The following is an 18,956-nucleotide window of genomic DNA, read 5'->3' as shown; positions in this document are numbered from 1 at the left end:
CATCATTTCAAGAAAAAACACCTTCCTCTGTTCCTTTTTACAGGTCCCACTCTCATAATAGCATATCGATCGTTATTGGGTCTTGCTCAGTCCATGTAATTTTGGCCTAGTAAACAATGAGATTTGGTCTAGAATAAATTACACACAAAAGCTTTATATAGAATTATATATGTATAAACATTATACTTAGATGTCATTTTTTATATATATTAGTTTTCTAAATATTAACTATACACATATAAACTTTATACATGAAAATTTATGGATGATGAGTTTCAAGAAGAATTGAAAATATGATGAACTAGCCCAAATAGAATGTGAAGTAATATTTCTACTATAATTTTTTATGGTATTTTTGATAACATGTTTTGATTTCAAAAACTAAAAAGAATCATAATCTCACCGGATAATCAAAAGTAAAGAAAGAGGAAGAAGCGAGTTCCCCCACGTAAACAAAATTACTACTAATCACAAAAGTGCTATTATTCAGATCTCAACTTAGGAACCAGAAAAGGAAAGAACCAAGTTCACACAATGTTAAGAAAAAGAGCAATTTTATCATCCTTAAAAAGGTACCACTGTTTTCTATGTAAAATTCGATACATAGAAAACAGTGGTACCTCCTGGTACCTTCGGGCATCCACAATGTGGTCCGAAAGTGGTTCATAAGCAATATAATATGTGATTCAGCCACCTAGTAACATTGTGGAACTAGTACATAACAACAAAATAACAAAAGCTAGCCATAAGTATATGGGCTACCCATAGAGAATAAAATATATGATTTGTCTCTATCTATTCTTTCCTACTAATGCCATTTACTATTCATATACATTATAAATGTTACAATATTTAAAATTTATATACGTGGGTTCCATCTATATGGACGCTTTTGCTATATACATTGTTGTTGCCCTTAAGGATGTGAAAAAAATGCTCTAAGCGAAAAGTTAAAGCAGCGGCATATACGCCAAGACATCACGTGCACGTTCGCGCAACAGACTTTCTGGTTGGGGTGCGTATGTATCATTTTTTACAGCAGAAGAAATCACAGTTCTCTCATAAATAAATGGGTGATTAATTCTAATGTATATTGGTCGGAGACCAAACAATCCTCTGCTACATGTATCTATCGATCTAGATCGCCTAAGAATCCATCGGAATTCGCACTTCGCCATTACTGGTTGCATCGGTGGTTTTAGTCCGATCCGCATCATTAGCCTCACGATCTTGCTGCTGCTGCTGCTGCTGCTGTATCTCGTTCCCTTTCCCCCACAGAAAGGCATACAGGCCTACGATTATCATGAATGCCCCTAGCAAGCTGCAGGCAAACAAACATTGTCAAGATCCATCACTGACTGACTGCATTGCCGGATTTGCTACAGTAAACACAAAAAAGAAAAAAAACAGTACCTTCCCAATGCTGAATATACAGATCTTGCAGTTGCTCTCACCTCCCAACAGAGACGTCGGTTCCAAGCAGCACGGAGTCGAGGACGACAGTGAGGACCAGCGAAAGGGAGTTGAACATGGAGGGATACGTCGGCCCTCGCCGCGCCACCGCCCATGTGATCATGCAGAAGCTGGCTGTCGTGTTGAACACCCCCTGCCAATGTCGAATTGTGCAAGAAATTAAGACGGAAAAAACACATCAGCTAGCCTGATCAAGCAAGCAGTCTGGAGAGAACAACAATGGAGCCTCGACAAGTTTTACCGAATGTGTTCTTGAAAAAGTATCTTGAGGTACCTTATTTTTCAACGTAAAATTTAGAGAAAATCTAACAAATGCCATCGACAAACACTTAATTTTAAGAAATGCTATCGACGAATGCGAGTTCTAAGAAATGGCATTGTACAAACGAATTTGTCTGAGAAAAGCTATCGCCGTTAAGGTTCCGTCCAAATTTTCCGTTAAGTACTATAGCATGAAAAGTGTATTTAACGGTAGAAACGGACGGAACCCTAACGACGATGGCATTTCTCAGATAAATTCGTTTGTACAATGGCATTTTTCTCTAAAATTTAATACCTTACAGTACAGTGTACCTCGAGATACTCATAATTTTATACTAAAATTTGTGGTACCGTAAGGTGGTAAAATAAATTCTTACCGAATATATCACAGTGAGCAGCTACAGATCCCAGTGGAGCGCCCACGCCGACAGCTCTCGGTCGACGGCGATGCCCAGCACCGCCGCCTGGACCGTGCCCAGCAGGCATGCGAGCATCGTCGACAAGTATTTCGATGGGAACTCCCTGGACACCTTGGCCTGCATCGCCAAAGATCAGTGTGCACATGGGAACTTAATTAGAGTATTTTTGAGGAGATACCATGAGTTATCACTGTTTTCTATGTAAAATTTGGTATCTTCTAATATCTAAAATATCAAGAGTTATCAAATTTTATATAGAAAAACAGTGATACCACCTGATATCTCCTCAAGAATAATAAAATTGCTCACTTAATTAACTGCGGAAACAGTTCATGGATGCTGTACGTACGTACGTACCTGGACGATGAACCAGAAGGCGTAGCTGAGGCAGCTGCCGCAGAGGAAGAGCGTGCCGACGAGCATGCTGTGGTGGTCGGGGGAGCCGCCCGGGGCGTCGCCGGCGCCGATGGACCGCAGCTGCGCCGGCGTCAGCCGGTGGGTCGGCCAGAGGTGCAGCAGCCTGCCCTTGTAGAGGCCGATCACCATGGTTCCCCCCACGCAGATCACCGTGCCGATCACCTTCGTCATGCCAGGGCGCGTCCTCAGCTTCAGCTTCTCCATTCTAAGCAGGACAGTTCACTCCAGCAGTTCATGCGTTAAGCGAATAATTCTTTTCTTTTCTTTCTGGATATGTGGAAATTCTTGCAGGAGACGTACGTACCGAAGGATCACGGCAATGAGGAAGGTGACGATGGGGATCAGGTTCAGGAAATTGACGGTGTATGCTGCGTAGGTGGCACGGAGGCCGTAGTAGTGCAGCCCCGTAGCCAAAACAATTCTGAAATAATAAAAAGGGCCAAATCAGATTTACTTTCTTCTTTCTTTTTTTTTTTGCAAGGGATTCTTTAAGCAATTCGATATTTTTTACCTTATGTTAGGAGGCCTATGACACCGTGTAGCATAGTACTACCTCCTTTTCATAATATAAGATTTTTTATTGACTAGATTTGTAGGGATGCTAATGATTGTAGACATATATGTAAACAATATATGTTAATCAATAGATAAATCTAGTCATAGGGCAAAACGTCTTACAATACGGAAGGGGGAGAGTATAACAACACTGACCCGAACAAAGCATTGATGGATATCCAGCCCAGTATTTTCAAGGTCACCTTTTTCATCATCTCCCTGCAATTACGACTTATTATCTAGGGCATGTACCAAAAAAAAATGCAAGTCATCAAAAGCACTGGATTGAACTGAAGGTACAGTGCAAAATAGATATTGTTCAAGCAAATTTCACTTTGCATTGATTTGCTTGGAGTTTCAGTTTGCAGCAGTTTTCGCAAAAACTTCACCCTACACCATTGTCAATCAATTATCTTATTGTGATAATCAAAATTTGTTTTGCTTTTACACCACCCATCACTTTGCTCCAAACAGATAAGTGCAAAATGGTTTCTACGCAAATCAAAACTCACCTGACATGTGGCTTCCATACAGACATGATCATAGTACTTGAACCAATAAATAAGATGCCAATTTGATCCCAATTTTTTTGGGTTTTGATATTTCCTATTTGTTTTTCCTTAGTCTATACCCAGGTACGACACGTTGAAAGAAATTTTACTTTCGTTAAGAACAGAAAGGAGCTAATAGATTCCGTTTTAATCCCTACATTTCTATTCTGTTCGTGGGTAGATTTTCCTACAAATAAATATGAGAATCTCTACTCTCTCCTAACTGCAACTTCCAGCCTTTTCCAAATTGTATTCCACATTCGAGAAGACGAGGGCGGAAATATTTATTCACCCTTTATTTGAGAACCAAAATTTATTTTACTTTTTGAACAAATTCGAATCAGATCTAGATTTTTCTTTATGTACCCAATGGTGTTTTGGTGTCCACACATCATTCACATCTATATTTTTCAATTTGTGAAATTCCGTATGGTTTGCTCAATAAACACGAGCTGATATCACCCCCTTCCGCCGTGAAAATGATTAAAACACTGAAGATTTGGGCTAGATAAACTTGGTTTCATGGAGATTATTTATTTCATTCGTATTTTTAAATCTAAACTAAATTATCAACATACTATTAATTAATTAGCGCTAACTGACTAGTAAGGTACATAGACCGTACCAGTTGTAGTTATTTATTTCTCGTCTAAGGTAAAAAAAACCACCTCCATACTGTTTCTGCTCTTACCTAGCAGAAAATGCATACAATTAAATTTCATATAAATAATGTAACTATGTATGTTGTTTTCTGCTGGGAGAGAGCATAAACATATATGAGGGTGTTTCCATACATTGTAGGTGAAGAAAGTGACTACACCTGATAGTAGAATACAGGCTTCTACTTATATCTATGTATATCCTCAACCCATCTCTCTATGATGGTAGAAAACAAATTGTGTAAGTTGAAAGTGATTTGCAAGGAATACTACATGCAGTATTAAGGGGAAAACTGATGTCCAATATAATTTCATTGTTGACATCATTAATGGGGTTCATATTTAATACCAGCAAGGAAAGGAAAGCATGCGCTCTCAACTTTGTCTGCTGCTTGTCTTGCTGAGCTGAGAAACAACAAATCAAATTTGTAGCTACTACCTTCGTTTTATATTGTAAGACTTTTTAGCTTTGTCTAAATTCACCAATTGATAAATATATATAATTTATATATATGTCTAGATTCATTAGTATCCATAAGAACCTAGGTAAGACTAAATCATAAAACGGGGGGAGTATATTATTCTCGTTATTTAAACGTTACATCATAGTTTTGCAATTTGCATGTCACGCCTACCAGGGCGACAGAAGACGAACTGGAAATAGAGGAACAGATGGCGGAAGTAACAGGGGAAGCAGAAACTGAAAGTGTGTGTTTTGGGCTGTGAAAACGCATTGTGAGATTAAAGGGAAAAAAGAGACCAACTTGTGGTCCCTAACCATGTGCGTGTGTTAAAAAGGATGGAACCCAACTATTCCAGATGAGGTTTGTTACAGGCCAACAAAAAGTATCTCGAGATACTAGTATCTCGCGGTACCAAATCGTTTCTGATCGTTGGATCTAATAGTACACATCCTACTTTACTTAACTAGATCCAATGGTGATAAACGATTTGGTATATTGAGGTATTTTTTGTTGGACCGGAGCAAATCTTATTCCAGAGAGACAAGGATGAAATAAGAAATCCCTTTCTTTTTTTTAAGATAATGGATTATGTTAAACCCGGCCTCTGCACCTTATCAGGTGTACGCAGCCAAAAGAATCCCTTACTCTGTTCGGTGCCTTCCTATCTCTGTCTCTCTCCTTCCCAATCTGTCTTCCTCTCCTACGCCGGCGGCGAAGCTAGGTCGTCGGCATCGGCTTACATTGCATTTCATTTTGGATTAAGGCAGTGGTTTTATTCCTGTTAGGTGTACGTATGCGTGGCGTCAAGGTGAGCTGATCAGGAAGTTGAGTGAATCCGCATGCACGCACGGTAATTGGAATTAGTTAGCCATGCATGTAGCTGATTAAAGGCCATTCATGGTGATATATATATATATATATATATATATATATTTTGTAGTGTGTATGGTTGCATGTAGTAGCAAATTGTAAGTTTTTAACCAATATGTTTAGTTGACAAGAAAAATCAGAAAAAGGCATTACGTTGTGTGTGGTGCATGCCACCAATCCTTTGTATTGTGCTGTTTTTTTTCCTTGCGATTTGATGTGTAAGTCAGAGTTATGTCCAATACAACCGCGTTAATGTTTAGATTCCTAACATTAGGTTGTCCAGAGAAAGATCATTCGTTTATAATGAAACATCTATTATCTACAAATTGTCCACCAATTAGCCTTGTGTTCTACATAATTAAATAACGCGGCATGCTCAACATATGTTAAGTTCACCATTTTAGTTTACATATATTAATTCCTCATGGGAACACAACTGGAGTGGTCACTCTGAATCCCTAGGGGATCATTCTAGGCAAATGATGCAAGAGCGCAACACTCGGAGAACTTGGAGAAAGATAAAATAGGAGGTGATCAGGTTAGGATAAATTTGGGTCATAATAAGTCCAAGGGGGGATTTTTCCTCCGATGCAAATTCCTAAGGGTATGAAGGACTAGGAAAGAAAGAGGGTATGGGGGAGCAGCAGGGACAACCTCCCCAAGGAAGGAGAACCCTAAGAGTAGTCAAAAATTCATGCTAGAGGTACGGTATCCTTTGTTAGGATTGGAAGGTCAAGCAATTAAATCAGAGATATGTTACGATGGTTTTCCCCTAGTTTTGACTAGATTTCCTAGTTTTGAGTGCAAGTACTTATCTATCAAAGCTAGTGGGTAGCTTCTAGTATGATTGAGAAGACTACAGATGAGCTGGTGCCAATTTAGGTTAAAATGAGAGGTTTGCCATAAATTGCAAGAAATGAATATGTTGTTAGAGCTATTGCTGAGATGATGGGTGAATTTGAAGACAGATAACTTTATCGCCGATATGATGTGTGGGCCAGACAGTATGGCCCCTGTAACTTTATCCAACCGCCCGCTGACATTTGACAGTCTTATATAATCCACCTCGGGATTCTATCCGTTGGTGAGGCTTTCAGTTCAAACTCTAGTGTTCCTAGGTCAGTTCTAGCCCCTACCAAGCCTTCTCCACTAATCCAAACACCTACTAGAGTGATTAACGTGAAGATCAAGCCTAGGCAGCAGCGGAGGTGGCATGGGGGCTGGGGGGTCTTCAGCCCCCACTACCGGCGCCGATCCCATGGAGATCCCCTAAGCCCCCCTACAAATTTTCTCCATGGTTTCGTGGGATGGGGATGGAGTTCTTCGGTTCGTGGTTGAAGGTAGAAGATAAAATTAGTTGGACCGTTACGAAAAGAAGCCTAGCAAATTTGTTTCCTTGGCCTAGCCCACTTAGAACATAGCCATCAACATTTAACCATCCATTTTCATCTGTTTTCATCCAAACCGTTCATTCGCATCCCAATCCACACCCCTCCCTACCACAATACCCTAATCCTCACTCACACCCACCCAATCCCAGGCGGCTGGCGATGGACGACATATGCACGGAGCGGCGAAGGCGGTCGTCAGCTGGCAGCCGACGGCGAGTGCGTAGGAGCGGGCCGAGCAGTGAGTGGCCTACGCACGCGGTAGGGGTCGGCAGTGGCGCGTGGAATGGCAGGGAGCCCAGCACACGTGGCACGGCAGAGGGCGACAGGGGCGCACGCGCACATGGCGGCCGGTTTGGTCAGCCCCCTGTGATTTTTTCCTGGATCCGCCCCTGAGCCTAGGTTGTGAGATTAGGGATTAGTGAATGATCTTGAGTGAAGGATGGATGCATCTGGAGTCGTGGTAGCCTATTACTGTTGGAGTTCATGCTACTTGACGAATAGGCATCGCCCGCGAGCCCCCAAGCTTTGTGGATCGTCCGGGATCAACTTTGTGAAGGTTGGTGCCTAAGCTCCGTAAGAAAATAGGTAAGTTTTCTCGTGGATTCTTGTGCTTCTTCATAGAAGGTTGCCGGATAGAGCAGGTTACAACCTAGGGCTAGGCAAGGCGCCTTGATCTTAACCTTGGTAGTCGATCAAGGGCTTGCTAGTGCCTAGGGGTGAATCCAGAGACCCATGTTGTCCTTGTGGGAGGAAGCCAAGAGAGGGAAAGGATCGAGAGAGATCCCGCTCAGAGGAGCACCTCAACGGAGAGTAGAATTGAAAGATCCAAACTTCGGGATAAAATCTCTTGTGTCCATCTTTGCGTTCATGTGAGTTTCTCGGTTTCTCACTGTTCGTGTGATCTTTTCGTGTTCATCTTTTTCCCACATACACTACACGTTTCTAGGAACTCCAATAAGAACGGAGGACTTTAAAGTCTCTCTTTTCACTGACCGGACAGTCCAGTGTTCATAGCCGAACGGTCTGGCCAGAGCTCTCGGCCCAACCCGAGAGCGCCGACCAGACAGTACGGCCCCTGAGCCCGGACGGTCTAGCGTTACTGACTGCTGCATTTCGAAGAATTTTTTAGGACACCTATTCATCCCACCATCTAGGCTGTCTCCCTAGGACTTCACCTTTGAGTAATGTACCCTCAGATGTTAAAGAGCCTATGGAGATTGAAATAAGGTGTATAGAGCTATCTCAGGAACAGAAGTGTGACATCTCCTTAGATTTAGAATTTAAGAGGTTGAGGCAAGAAGGAGTTGTAAAAGGTATCACAATTGCATGAAGTTATCTCTACGAAAAAATAACTGTAGAAGAAGAAGATCCCTCAGGTGGATTCCAGAATGAGCTTAAGGCAAACAGGGAAAGAGATACTAGTGCTTCTGAAAGTTGAGCTGTTTACACAGAGGAAAACACATGGACGATCTAGGTACTTCTAATCCTTTTTATGTTTTTTCTCTTCTAGATAATGACACTTTGAACCCCATAGTTGTGTTTGCTAAATATTTGCTCGAGAAAAAATTCTAGAGTTGGCTTGAAACAACAAACAAAAACCTGCTAAGAATATTACTAATTCCACTAATTCCAATGTGGACAAACAAGGGGACCAAGTCCGGGCACATGAGACCCTCGTTCCAAAAAAGAGGGGTGCTAGTCAATAAGAACAAGAAAAGAAAAGGACAATTTTTTTATGTTGGAATGCTATAGGTTTAGGAAACGATGAAAGCTGAAACAACTTATTATTCAGAATAGAGTTGATATATCTTGCATCTAGGAGACTAAGAAAGTGAGTTTTACTAATGGAGAGTTGTCAGCTCTGTATAAAGGTCATTTTATTTAGGCCTAGAAGCATTCTCGTTGATGTGGCTAAGGGAAATACCAATGGCAAGAGTTTTTTTATTAGATATCTATCTTGTTGAATATTATTTGAGTTTCTTGTAAGCGTCATGACATGCTTAGAAATGCTAAACTTGAGAATGTCAAAAAAGCAGTTAATTGTGGTGAAATTAAATCTAGAAGTGGATTACATCAAGAGATGAGTTTGCCTAGGCCTAGAGATACTTGATGGGGATTTCATCACAAAATTGTATTCAATATCACTATTATGTTTGATTTTTGTCACGATACTTCACAAAAGAATGATTGGAACAAAATACATTTTGTGCTTGGAGCATTTGAGACCTTTGAGTTTAATTTCTTTGCGCACTTGACGTATATTATTTTTGGATACACAATTGAGTTATCTAAGTATTTGCAAAGAAGGGAGCATGATATTCTTAATACAACATCACTTATTAATATGGCAAAGAAAAGAATGCAAGAATTAAGGTTTGATGGTTGGAATAGTATCCTTGAGAGGGTCACATCATTTGTGATTGATAAAATACTATGGATGATGCTTATGTTCCTTATGAAAAATCAATAAGTAAAGCTCGTGCTCCAAAGCAAACCAACCTCAGAAGAGAAGTATATATCGGTGTTATTGATAAAATAGGTCCAAAACATGATAATTGGTTTGATGAGATTAATATGGAGTTCTTGTATTCTATGTCGGACTTCAATCCTTCCAATTCATTTGCTTCTTTTGAGTTTTGATGCACGGAAGTTACAAAGACTAGCTGAGTTCTAGTACATAAAGTAGTTCTCAACTAATATTTTGCTCAAATTTAAATTGTAGCTACGTAATTATATTGATGACATTAATCAGGATGATAGCTTTAAAGGTCTAGATAATATTGTTGACCTCTCAGTTAAGCTTGTTGAAACAAAGAAACGCAAAGTGTATGATATGGTTCATGAAGCTTTTCAAATTGGTATTGCTTCTGCACATGGCAACAACAAGTGTTGAAAGGGTATTTTCTAAAATGGTTTTAGTGAAAACAAACTTAATAAATAAGATGGGAGATAGTTTTTTTCTAGATGATTGTTTAATCAGTTTCATTGAGTGGGATGTTTTGTTTGAAGTCAATGAAAATGATATAATAAATACATTCATGTCACTTTGAATACGTAAAAAAATAGTCATGAAAATAAAGTTGCAAGTCTCAACATGTTGCTTAGTGCATACATATTAAATTACATTATTACCGATTAATTTGCTAAAATGGATTTAACGAATTGTATACAATAATTTTGGCCGGGCGTACCCTTCGCTAAAAGCTTATATTCGCCACTGGACATCCCCAACATAACTCTATTTGTCACCATGCTTTGGTAAAAAGCAGGGCCGATGGGCCTTTTCTTCATAAAAAAAACATAATTCCTGGTATTGAATCCATTAGAACAAATTCAATTAATTACGAGTTGCCTTTGATATGATTACTGAAAGAAGAAAACAAAAATACGATGGCCCCAGCAAGGTATGCAGCTAGCTAGGTTTTTACCTCTCGAGCCACAAGCCAAAGGGCAACACGACGATGGCGCCAGCGAGGTTGCGGTATGCGAGGAGGACGAAGGGCGCCATTCCAACGTTGAAGGAAAGCTTGGCGAGGATGAGGGCGCCGATCGTGAACAGCTGCACGACCACCATGCTCGTCGGCAGCAGCACCCACTCCGCCATCCATGGCTTCCTCCTCCTCTCCGTCGTCGTCTTCATCGTCTCCGCCATCGTACTCGTATTCCTATACTCGATGATCAACAGCTCGTAGCTACTCCAACGAATGAATCCCGCTAGCTGCGTACTGGCGAGCGAGATCTGTCCACAAGGTAGCCAGAGTATTTATACACATAGCAACGACGATATATCACATATTTGTATCACATTAAGCTAATTAATTAGTGATTATTACTCAATACATAGAGAAAAAAATGATTTATAAATAAAACATTTACATACGTATTCTTATCGGTTTAAAAGACAAGACTAAAAGATAAACTTCGTAAAAAAACTCAAAATCAATTTCAAATTTAATGTTGAAAATTTAAATTTTTGCTTATAAGCGTAATCGGAGGCGAAAAGATACGCGTGCATATGCCTATAGGGAGTACTATTGATGTGTCTGTGGTGAGTCGATTATTCATAACTTTTCGATGCCAAGTTTGCTACCTGTCCTCAACAGGCATGCGGGCCGACAAGACGAAACCGAAGTTTCGTTTGAATCTGCAAACGTCTTTGGTAAGCAGGATAGATAGCTTTCGATGTAGCCTAGCTCTCACCTGCACGAGTACATACGCACACGAGTTCCAGTTACGTTTTCTTTGCGAAATGCGTCAGCAAATGTACTTGCCCAAGCTACAGCTATATACAAATGGGGAATTCTGTTTCGGTTCACGATCGATGGATGGAGCTAGCTGTTCGGGTGTGATGTGCAGTTTGTCAGTTATGGGAAGCAAGGGTCGGCAGTACCGGCGCCCATGCATTACAACAGACTTTAGATATTTTTGTCAATTAATTGTTATCAAGACAAATTGCATCTTAGTGATAGTGATTTTTTTTTGTTGATCCAGATTGCAGCAATGAATTGTGAGAGTAATTAGTTTTTACCTAGTAGTGGTAGACCATCATGTCGTTTCTGTTGATTTACTTAGTTTTGTTTTGACTACTAATAACTGTTAAGCGATTATGAATTGTAGAATACCCTATTGGTTTCACTGGTCTTGTCACTTCGCTCCGCCAAAATGTTCAAATATACAATGGATTATTTAGCTCTAGCAATGTAGTATGATTTGAAAAAAATTTAAAAAAAATCTTCTGTACCCCTTATTAATAACTGTAGGCAGGCCACCAACAAAATGGTTCAAGCCTATTATGTGAAAGAGGGGAAGTAAAGTGAGTCAAGACGCTAGTGAGGTGTCAAGATAAAATTAAAAAAGAGACTTACTAATAGTTCTGTCCAAATTTTCAAATATGTATAGTATTATTTAACTTTAGAAAAGTTTTAAAAAAAATCTTATGTATCACTTATTAAATAGCTGTAGACATATGTAATAGGATATAAGGTATTCAGGCTAACACAAGAAATTATGGACTATAATGTGTCTGTGCTAACGATACGGTACCATAATATGTTCGATAATATATTATAAAACATAGTGTTTATGGTATTATTTTTAAATATAAAGTTCTAAATTATAAAATATAATTTAACATGAGTAACTCATAAAATAATATATGAGTGATTATTAGCAGGAGTAAAACGAATAACTAACTACGTGTGATCATGGAAAATATGATATCTATATTATTATTTGCTACTAAATATAATAATATATGTTATGAGATGCCAGAATTATTTATAATGTGCTACAATCATCGGATTTATAACAAATATCACTCACCTATTTATAACACACTATAATCATCAGATTTATAACAAATGTAACAAAAGTAACCACATGTTTCACATATCTCCACCTTTTCTAAATATTAAGTATATTTAATTTTAAAATAATTTTAAATATTAAATTCACATAACCTAATAGGTTCACATAACTCACCGTCTTTTTTAACATCAATTTTTGATTTGAGTTTCAGGCCAAAAAAGGCAAGCAAGTACAGTTTAGGAAAAAAATCAATGAAATTATCAAACGCAGCACCTTGGTTGTGTTATATGTGTGTATATATAGCATAATTATAGGAGTTATATAATGTATAAATTTATATTTTATAGAAAGCTTCTGATATAGAACGATTTTGTATATACATGACATATACAAAGTTTCTTATACAAGTTTATATTTCATAGAAAGTTTCTAATATATTTTATCACTAGGGTAGATTAGATTATACATGCACATATATATTAATTAAATCATTTAATTTGGATACAAACAAATTGTTTATTTATTTTATAAATGACTTATGATATTGTATAGGTCCAAAATTTAGCGGAGTCTAAAAAACCGGACGAGGTAGTACAAATACTACCCTGTCAAAAAATAGCTCCCGCAATCACCTGTGAGTTAATCTGAACACACATGTTTATAATTTAAATAATATATGTATGTATATATTACAAAATTTATTTTATACTCGTTCCTTTTTTTATTCGACACCGTTGATTCATTCGTGTTGATATATACAAATAAAAAAACCCGAGTGAATATTACAAATACCACCATGTGAAAAATATCTCTCGTTATTTACTATTGTCAGCACAGACCGTACATATAAATATTAGATTACATATATATATATATATATATATATATATGATACATCATTAATTAATATCCGGTCTATTTTTATTTAATGTAGTTGATTTAGGGGTCTAAGGTTGACCATTTGTGTTGATATATATACCTATAAAAATTATTTATTTATGAATTTGATTCATTGTTAGTAAGTAAACTATAAAAATGATGCATAATATTCTATGTTTGCATAAAAACTTTGAAACGACGAACGATTAAATGAAGATTTGACTGAGATCTAACATGGTTGTATTTGTAATACTCCCTCCGGTCTTTTTATGACATGTTGAATTTTGGATCTATATTTGACCAAGATTTAATGTATTAAATTAGACATAGCGAGGATAGATGGAAAATGCACCTAATTTTGGGAGCCAGTAAATAGAAGGAGCAAATGGAACGTGGACCATCCGATGCTGGGCTTTTCGGCCGTCGGATTTGAGAAGGATGAATGAGGGCCTCTCCTCTCGTCGCAGGCTAGGCGGCGAAGGGGACTTGCCACGTACACCATTCTACCGTTCTACTGTTGCTATGAACGATAAGGGCGCGGTGATGTCGATGAAGTCCTCGGGAGATAGCCTAGAGGGGGGATGAATAGGTGTCCCGAAAAATTCTTCGAAACAGCAACGGTCAGTAGGGGCCGGACCGTCCGGTCGACACTCTCGGGTTGGACCGAGAGATCTGGTCGGACCGTCCTGGTTAGAACACTGGACCCGTCCTGGTTAGAACACTAAACCGTCCGGTCTGTGAAAAAGACAGACTTTGTAGTCTTCTTTTTCGTGGAGTTCCTGGGAACGTGTAGTGAGCATGAGTAGAATATAAACGCATGAGATCATAGGAACAGGCAGAACACAGAAATCACAAGAACAAACACACGAGAGATTTTATCCCGAAGTTAGGATCTTTCGATCCTACTCTCCGTTGAGGCGCTCCTGCGAGCGGGATATCTCTCGATCCTTTCCCTCTCTCGGCTTCCTCTCACAAGGCCAACATGGGTATCTGGATTCACACATAAAGGCTAGCAAGCCTTTGATCGACCACTAAGGTTAAGATCAAAGCGCCTTGCCCAACTCTAGGTTGGAACCCACTCTACCCCGCAGCCCTCTAGGAAGAAGCACAAGAATCAACTCAGAATCTTACCTTTTTGCTTGCGGAGGTAAGGCACCAACCTTCACAAACTTGCTCCCGGGTGATCCACACGAATCAGAGGCTCACGGGCGACGCCTATCCGTCTAGAAGATCACTCTCCAAGAGTAATAAGCCACCATGTCTCCGCATGCATCCATCAACACCCGAGAACGATCACAAGTTCACTCACTAGCCTAAACTCTCTCCCTAAGACATGATTTGCGGATTAATCTCACTAGGTATGGTTTAGGGTTAGTAGGAAGGCTCGAGAGGTGTTAAACTTGCCCTAGCAACTAGTGAATTCGAACAGCAAGCCTTAACAACGGCTAGATCTAAAGGGGTCTTATATAGGCTACCAGATGTCACTTAGCCGTTGGAAAAGAAACCTAACCGGACTGTCCGGTCAGGGGGCCGAATTGTCCGGCCTACACTTAACAACCCAAGTCGAGACAGGGGCCGGACCTAGGTTCGGACTGTCCGGCTACCAGACTGTCTTGTCCCTGCTTTACAGGAACAACTCTCCAAGCCTAGCCTCAATCTAAAACTCGATGCTGACGACTCTTGGTGCACGCAGAGATCAGTGTCCCCTCTTAATAGTATGGAGTACCTACGACTCAAAGAAACAAGAATAGTTTTGGCTTAGTAAGTCTTCAACCCCGTCATGATATCGCTTGGGTCACCTAGGGTTTGAAATTTATCGCGTACTCCTTCAATCTAGAAATTGATTCCTTACTTACGTGCAATCACAAGGGTTAGCGCACACATGTTTGTCTAGCATTGTCATTAATCATCCAAAACTCTGTTTAGGAGCTAGATGCACTTTCAGTGGCGAGCAGTTCCACATCGGATTCGTGCCTCCAGATTTGCTTCTAACATGCCCCTGTAGAGTGTCCCGCCTAGAAATTTACACAAATTTCTAAACAATAGCATGCATTAATCTCGGTCCAGGAATCAGCTCGAGTACACACTATGACAAATTAATACACAGTTCCACGACTTAAAAACAAATAAAAACAATTGTCTATCGAAATGCAGCGGAAAAGAAAAACAAGACCAAAACCACTTCAGCTTCAGCTGGCGATGACGGCTCCTCACCACAGGCATTCTTGACGGCGGACAGAACCTCACTTCAACCTTGGGGAACAACCTTCTGACTTATGACTCAGGCTCTGGCACTAGCTCTGGTGGGGAAAAATTAAGCAAGGCTGAATACAAACCACCGTACTCGACAAGTAACACCCAAGAGAGGAAAGATAATGAATGCAATAGGGTAACAAGGAATAGACTCAGGTTACATTGCACAAAGCAGTAGTAATTTAGCAAAACAGTAAATAAAACAGAGTAAAACGAGTAAAGTAAACATTTAAAATAAACATCCACTGTCCAACGTTACACCACGTTGCAACAGGCCTAGACCGCTGTCGAACGTTACACCACGTAGCTACAGCGTCAACCCTCTGCCCAATGTTACACTACGTTGCGACAGACCCAAACCAGTTCCAAGTTCATCAAGTTATTAAAAGGTTCACTAATCCCAATGAACCTGTAAGTTCGCCCCATAACCGCGGGCACGGCTATTCGAATAGTTTTACTCTGCAGAGGTGTACAACTTTACCCACAAGACACAACTCCACTACACTTGAATGTGCGCCGGTGTATCACCACAACACCACGGAAAGGAAACTGTGATAGGACCCATCACATAACCCTCCCAATTTAATCGCACCGCACTTCAGGTTTCACCCCCTCCTTTACACCAAGTCGGGCAGTCTCCTCTTGTGCCTTGGTAGATTCGGAAGTAGCAGAGGCTTTCGTTACACCACAATTGCCCGTCCATACTCCATCACGTCCACCCTTGCCTTGGTATGTCAAATAGTTCGAAGTCATGCTTCAAATCCCACCTTACCCATTTCGGCTTGTGGTTAGTACGGGTAAGACGTCCAGGGTTTCCCCAGAATCGGTCCTTAACTGACATGGGTGCGACTCTCAAAACCATGCACCCACAGCCCACCATAAGCAATATATTAGTTGTATTTAATCCACAACGGGAGATTAATCATGGTAACAACCATTAAAGGTCTATCAAGTTTAACAGCAATTAAGTGATAACTGGTGAGCTAGTTGAACTAAGCCAGGCTAAGCATTGCCTAATCCTAATTCTAGTCAAATTAACCCTGGGATAACAATAATAAGTAATCAACAGATATGAAGGTAATAGCCCAATAAATAAATAAAGTAAATATATTTAAATACAATGCATGTTTGAATGTAAAAGCGGGGAATTTTATAATCATAGGTTCAATATAATCAAAGAAGGGTGCCACTTGCCTTGCTCTGACTCACGAGGAACTTCGGCGACGACTTTGAGGACGATTGGCGCTTCGACGGGCGAAAAACCTACGACAAAAAGAGAAAAACAAGCAAAACAGGCTACAAAACTACTGAAACAGAGAAAGAAACTATTTTTAATGGATTCTTGATAATTTTATGAATTTAATGAAATTTGAATGGACTTAAACGGAGACTAGATGAATTAGTTATGAATTTTAGAAGTTTTCTGGGTTTTTATAACTAAACAGAAAAGACCTAAATCAATTATTACGCAATAATTGAGGCTTGCTGACATCAGCCCGAGAGGAGAGAGGGAGAGGCTGACAAGCGGGCCTGGGGAAAGGAGAGAAAGGAAGGGAGGGGGCGGCTGACACGTCGGTCCCGCGAGGAGGAGAGGGGAGAAAGGGCGGCCGGCGGCTGACGGGTGGACCCTGGCCGTCAGAGGCACAAAACAGAGGGGTAGGGGACGGTGCCGGCCGAACCGAGGAGGGCGGTGGCACGAGAGCCGGTGACGACGTTGGGAGTGCCAGCGCCGAAGGGAGGACGGTGGCGGCTCAGAGGGGACGATGACGGTGGCGTGACGGGAGGGCGGCAGCGCGCCGGCGACGGCCCGACATGCGGCATCGGCGACGGCGAGCCGAGGGAGACGGCACCAGGGCGGCACGTCGGCAGCGGCTGGCGGCACACGCGCACGGCAGCGGTGCACGGGCGACGACGGCGACGTGGCGACGTGGGGGAGGGGCGGCGCGATGCGGCCGAAAGGAGAAAGGGCGATGCGGCGGCGAAGATGGCCAACGATGTGAACATGCTCGGGCACGGTCGCCGGCAGCTCGGGGATGGCGTCGCGGTGGCGACGGCGATGGCGAAGCTCGGTGGTGGCGACGAACGTGTGCAGGGAGGACGGTCGGTGACGACGCGACCGAGAGGGAGGGGAGCGGTGTGGCGGCGAGGACAGCCATCGACGCGGACGCCCCCAGGCGCGGTAGGCGACGGCTCAAGGGCGGCGTCACGGAGGCGACGTCGATGGCGAAGAGCGACGGCAATGGCGAGCGGCGCACTCGGCCGGCGGCGATTGGCCGAGGAGGTTTACCAACGGCGACGGGGGCGTCGCTGCGTCAAAGAGGAGGCGGGACAGGGGACGATGCCCGACGGCAAGGCAATCCGGCAGCAGGCGGCGAGATGGGATGCGGCGTGATGGAGGTCAGGTTTGGGTGCGGCAGTGGCTCGGGAAAACGTGCAGCGGCTCGCGGGGAGCGGGGTTTTATGGTGCGGGGAGGCCAACTAGGGCGGGGCGGTGGTTGGAGACCGGGTCGCGCACGCGCGCGCGGCGGGTAGCGGCTGTTGCGGTGGCGGAGGCGGAGTTGGTTCCGGCGACAGCTCGGACTCCGCCTGCGCGGGGAGGCGACGCAGACTTTGGCGCGGGCGCTGGGCCGAGGCGGGGCGGCTGGGCCAAGGCGGCGGCCCAGGAGGGGGGAGAGGGAGGCACTCGACGGGGAGGAGGAAAGGGAAGTGGGCCGAGGCCGTTGGGCTGGGGGAGGAAATGAGGAGGAGATGGGCTACCAACCCAACCGGCTGGGAAAGGAAAAGATGGAAAGAAAAAGAGGAAAAGAGAGAAAGAAGGAAGGGGAAAAAGAAAAAGAAAAGGGGAAAAAAGAGATAGGAAGGAGAAAAAGGGGAAATGGGAAAAAGAAATTGCCTCCAGTTTTGCCAATTTTTATTGTTTATTTGAGCAAATTTTATTTACTGAAATTTAAATTTAAATCTTGTTAATCATTTAAAATGCTTTTGGGACATTTTAGAACATTCTGAAAAGCTTCCAATTAAATTAAATTAATTTATACGCTGCTTTTCTCCTGAACTTTAATTAAACAAATTATTTTTAATGCATTATTTAATTGAGTTTTAGCTAGGGTATAACTCAGGGCGTGACACAGAGCTCCTCGTCTCTTGTAGAGACCACATGAGCCTCAGCTCTCGTGCTCGCTCCCCAGGATTCTTTCACGCAAGTGACGATGGAAGTGATGGAGAGAAGAAATCGGCGGTGCGATGGAGAGGGAGGAGCAGATGGGCCTACCGTAGCTAGACCGCCACTGTAGCTTGACTGTCACCACTGTCGCCTGAGCTCAGACGCCACCGCTCGAGCTACACCGTCACCGCTCGTTAAACGCCAATGTCGCCCAAGCTCTGCCGCCTTCGACCAATCTGCGCCGTCGTAGCATCGTTGCCACCATCGCCGTCGCCGCCTGATTTGCGTCGTGAG

The 18,956-nt window shown here is 42.0% G+C and overlaps 1 pseudogene; it reads right to left on the bottom strand.

Annotated features, from left to right (window-relative positions):
* Positions 1–819: 819 nt before the first annotated feature.
* On the bottom strand, positions 820–17,655 carry LOC102699649 (annotated as a pseudogene).
* Between the last annotated feature and the right edge of the window lie 1,301 nt (positions 17,656–18,956).

This window comes from Oryza brachyantha, chromosome 7 (assembly GCF_000231095.2).
Source record: "Oryza brachyantha chromosome 7, ObraRS2, whole genome shotgun sequence".
Lineage (NCBI taxonomy): Eukaryota > Viridiplantae > Streptophyta > Magnoliopsida > Poales > Poaceae > Oryza > Oryza brachyantha.
The sequence above is the reverse complement of the archived record's forward strand: the minus strand, read 5'-3'. Positions and strand labels throughout refer to the sequence as shown.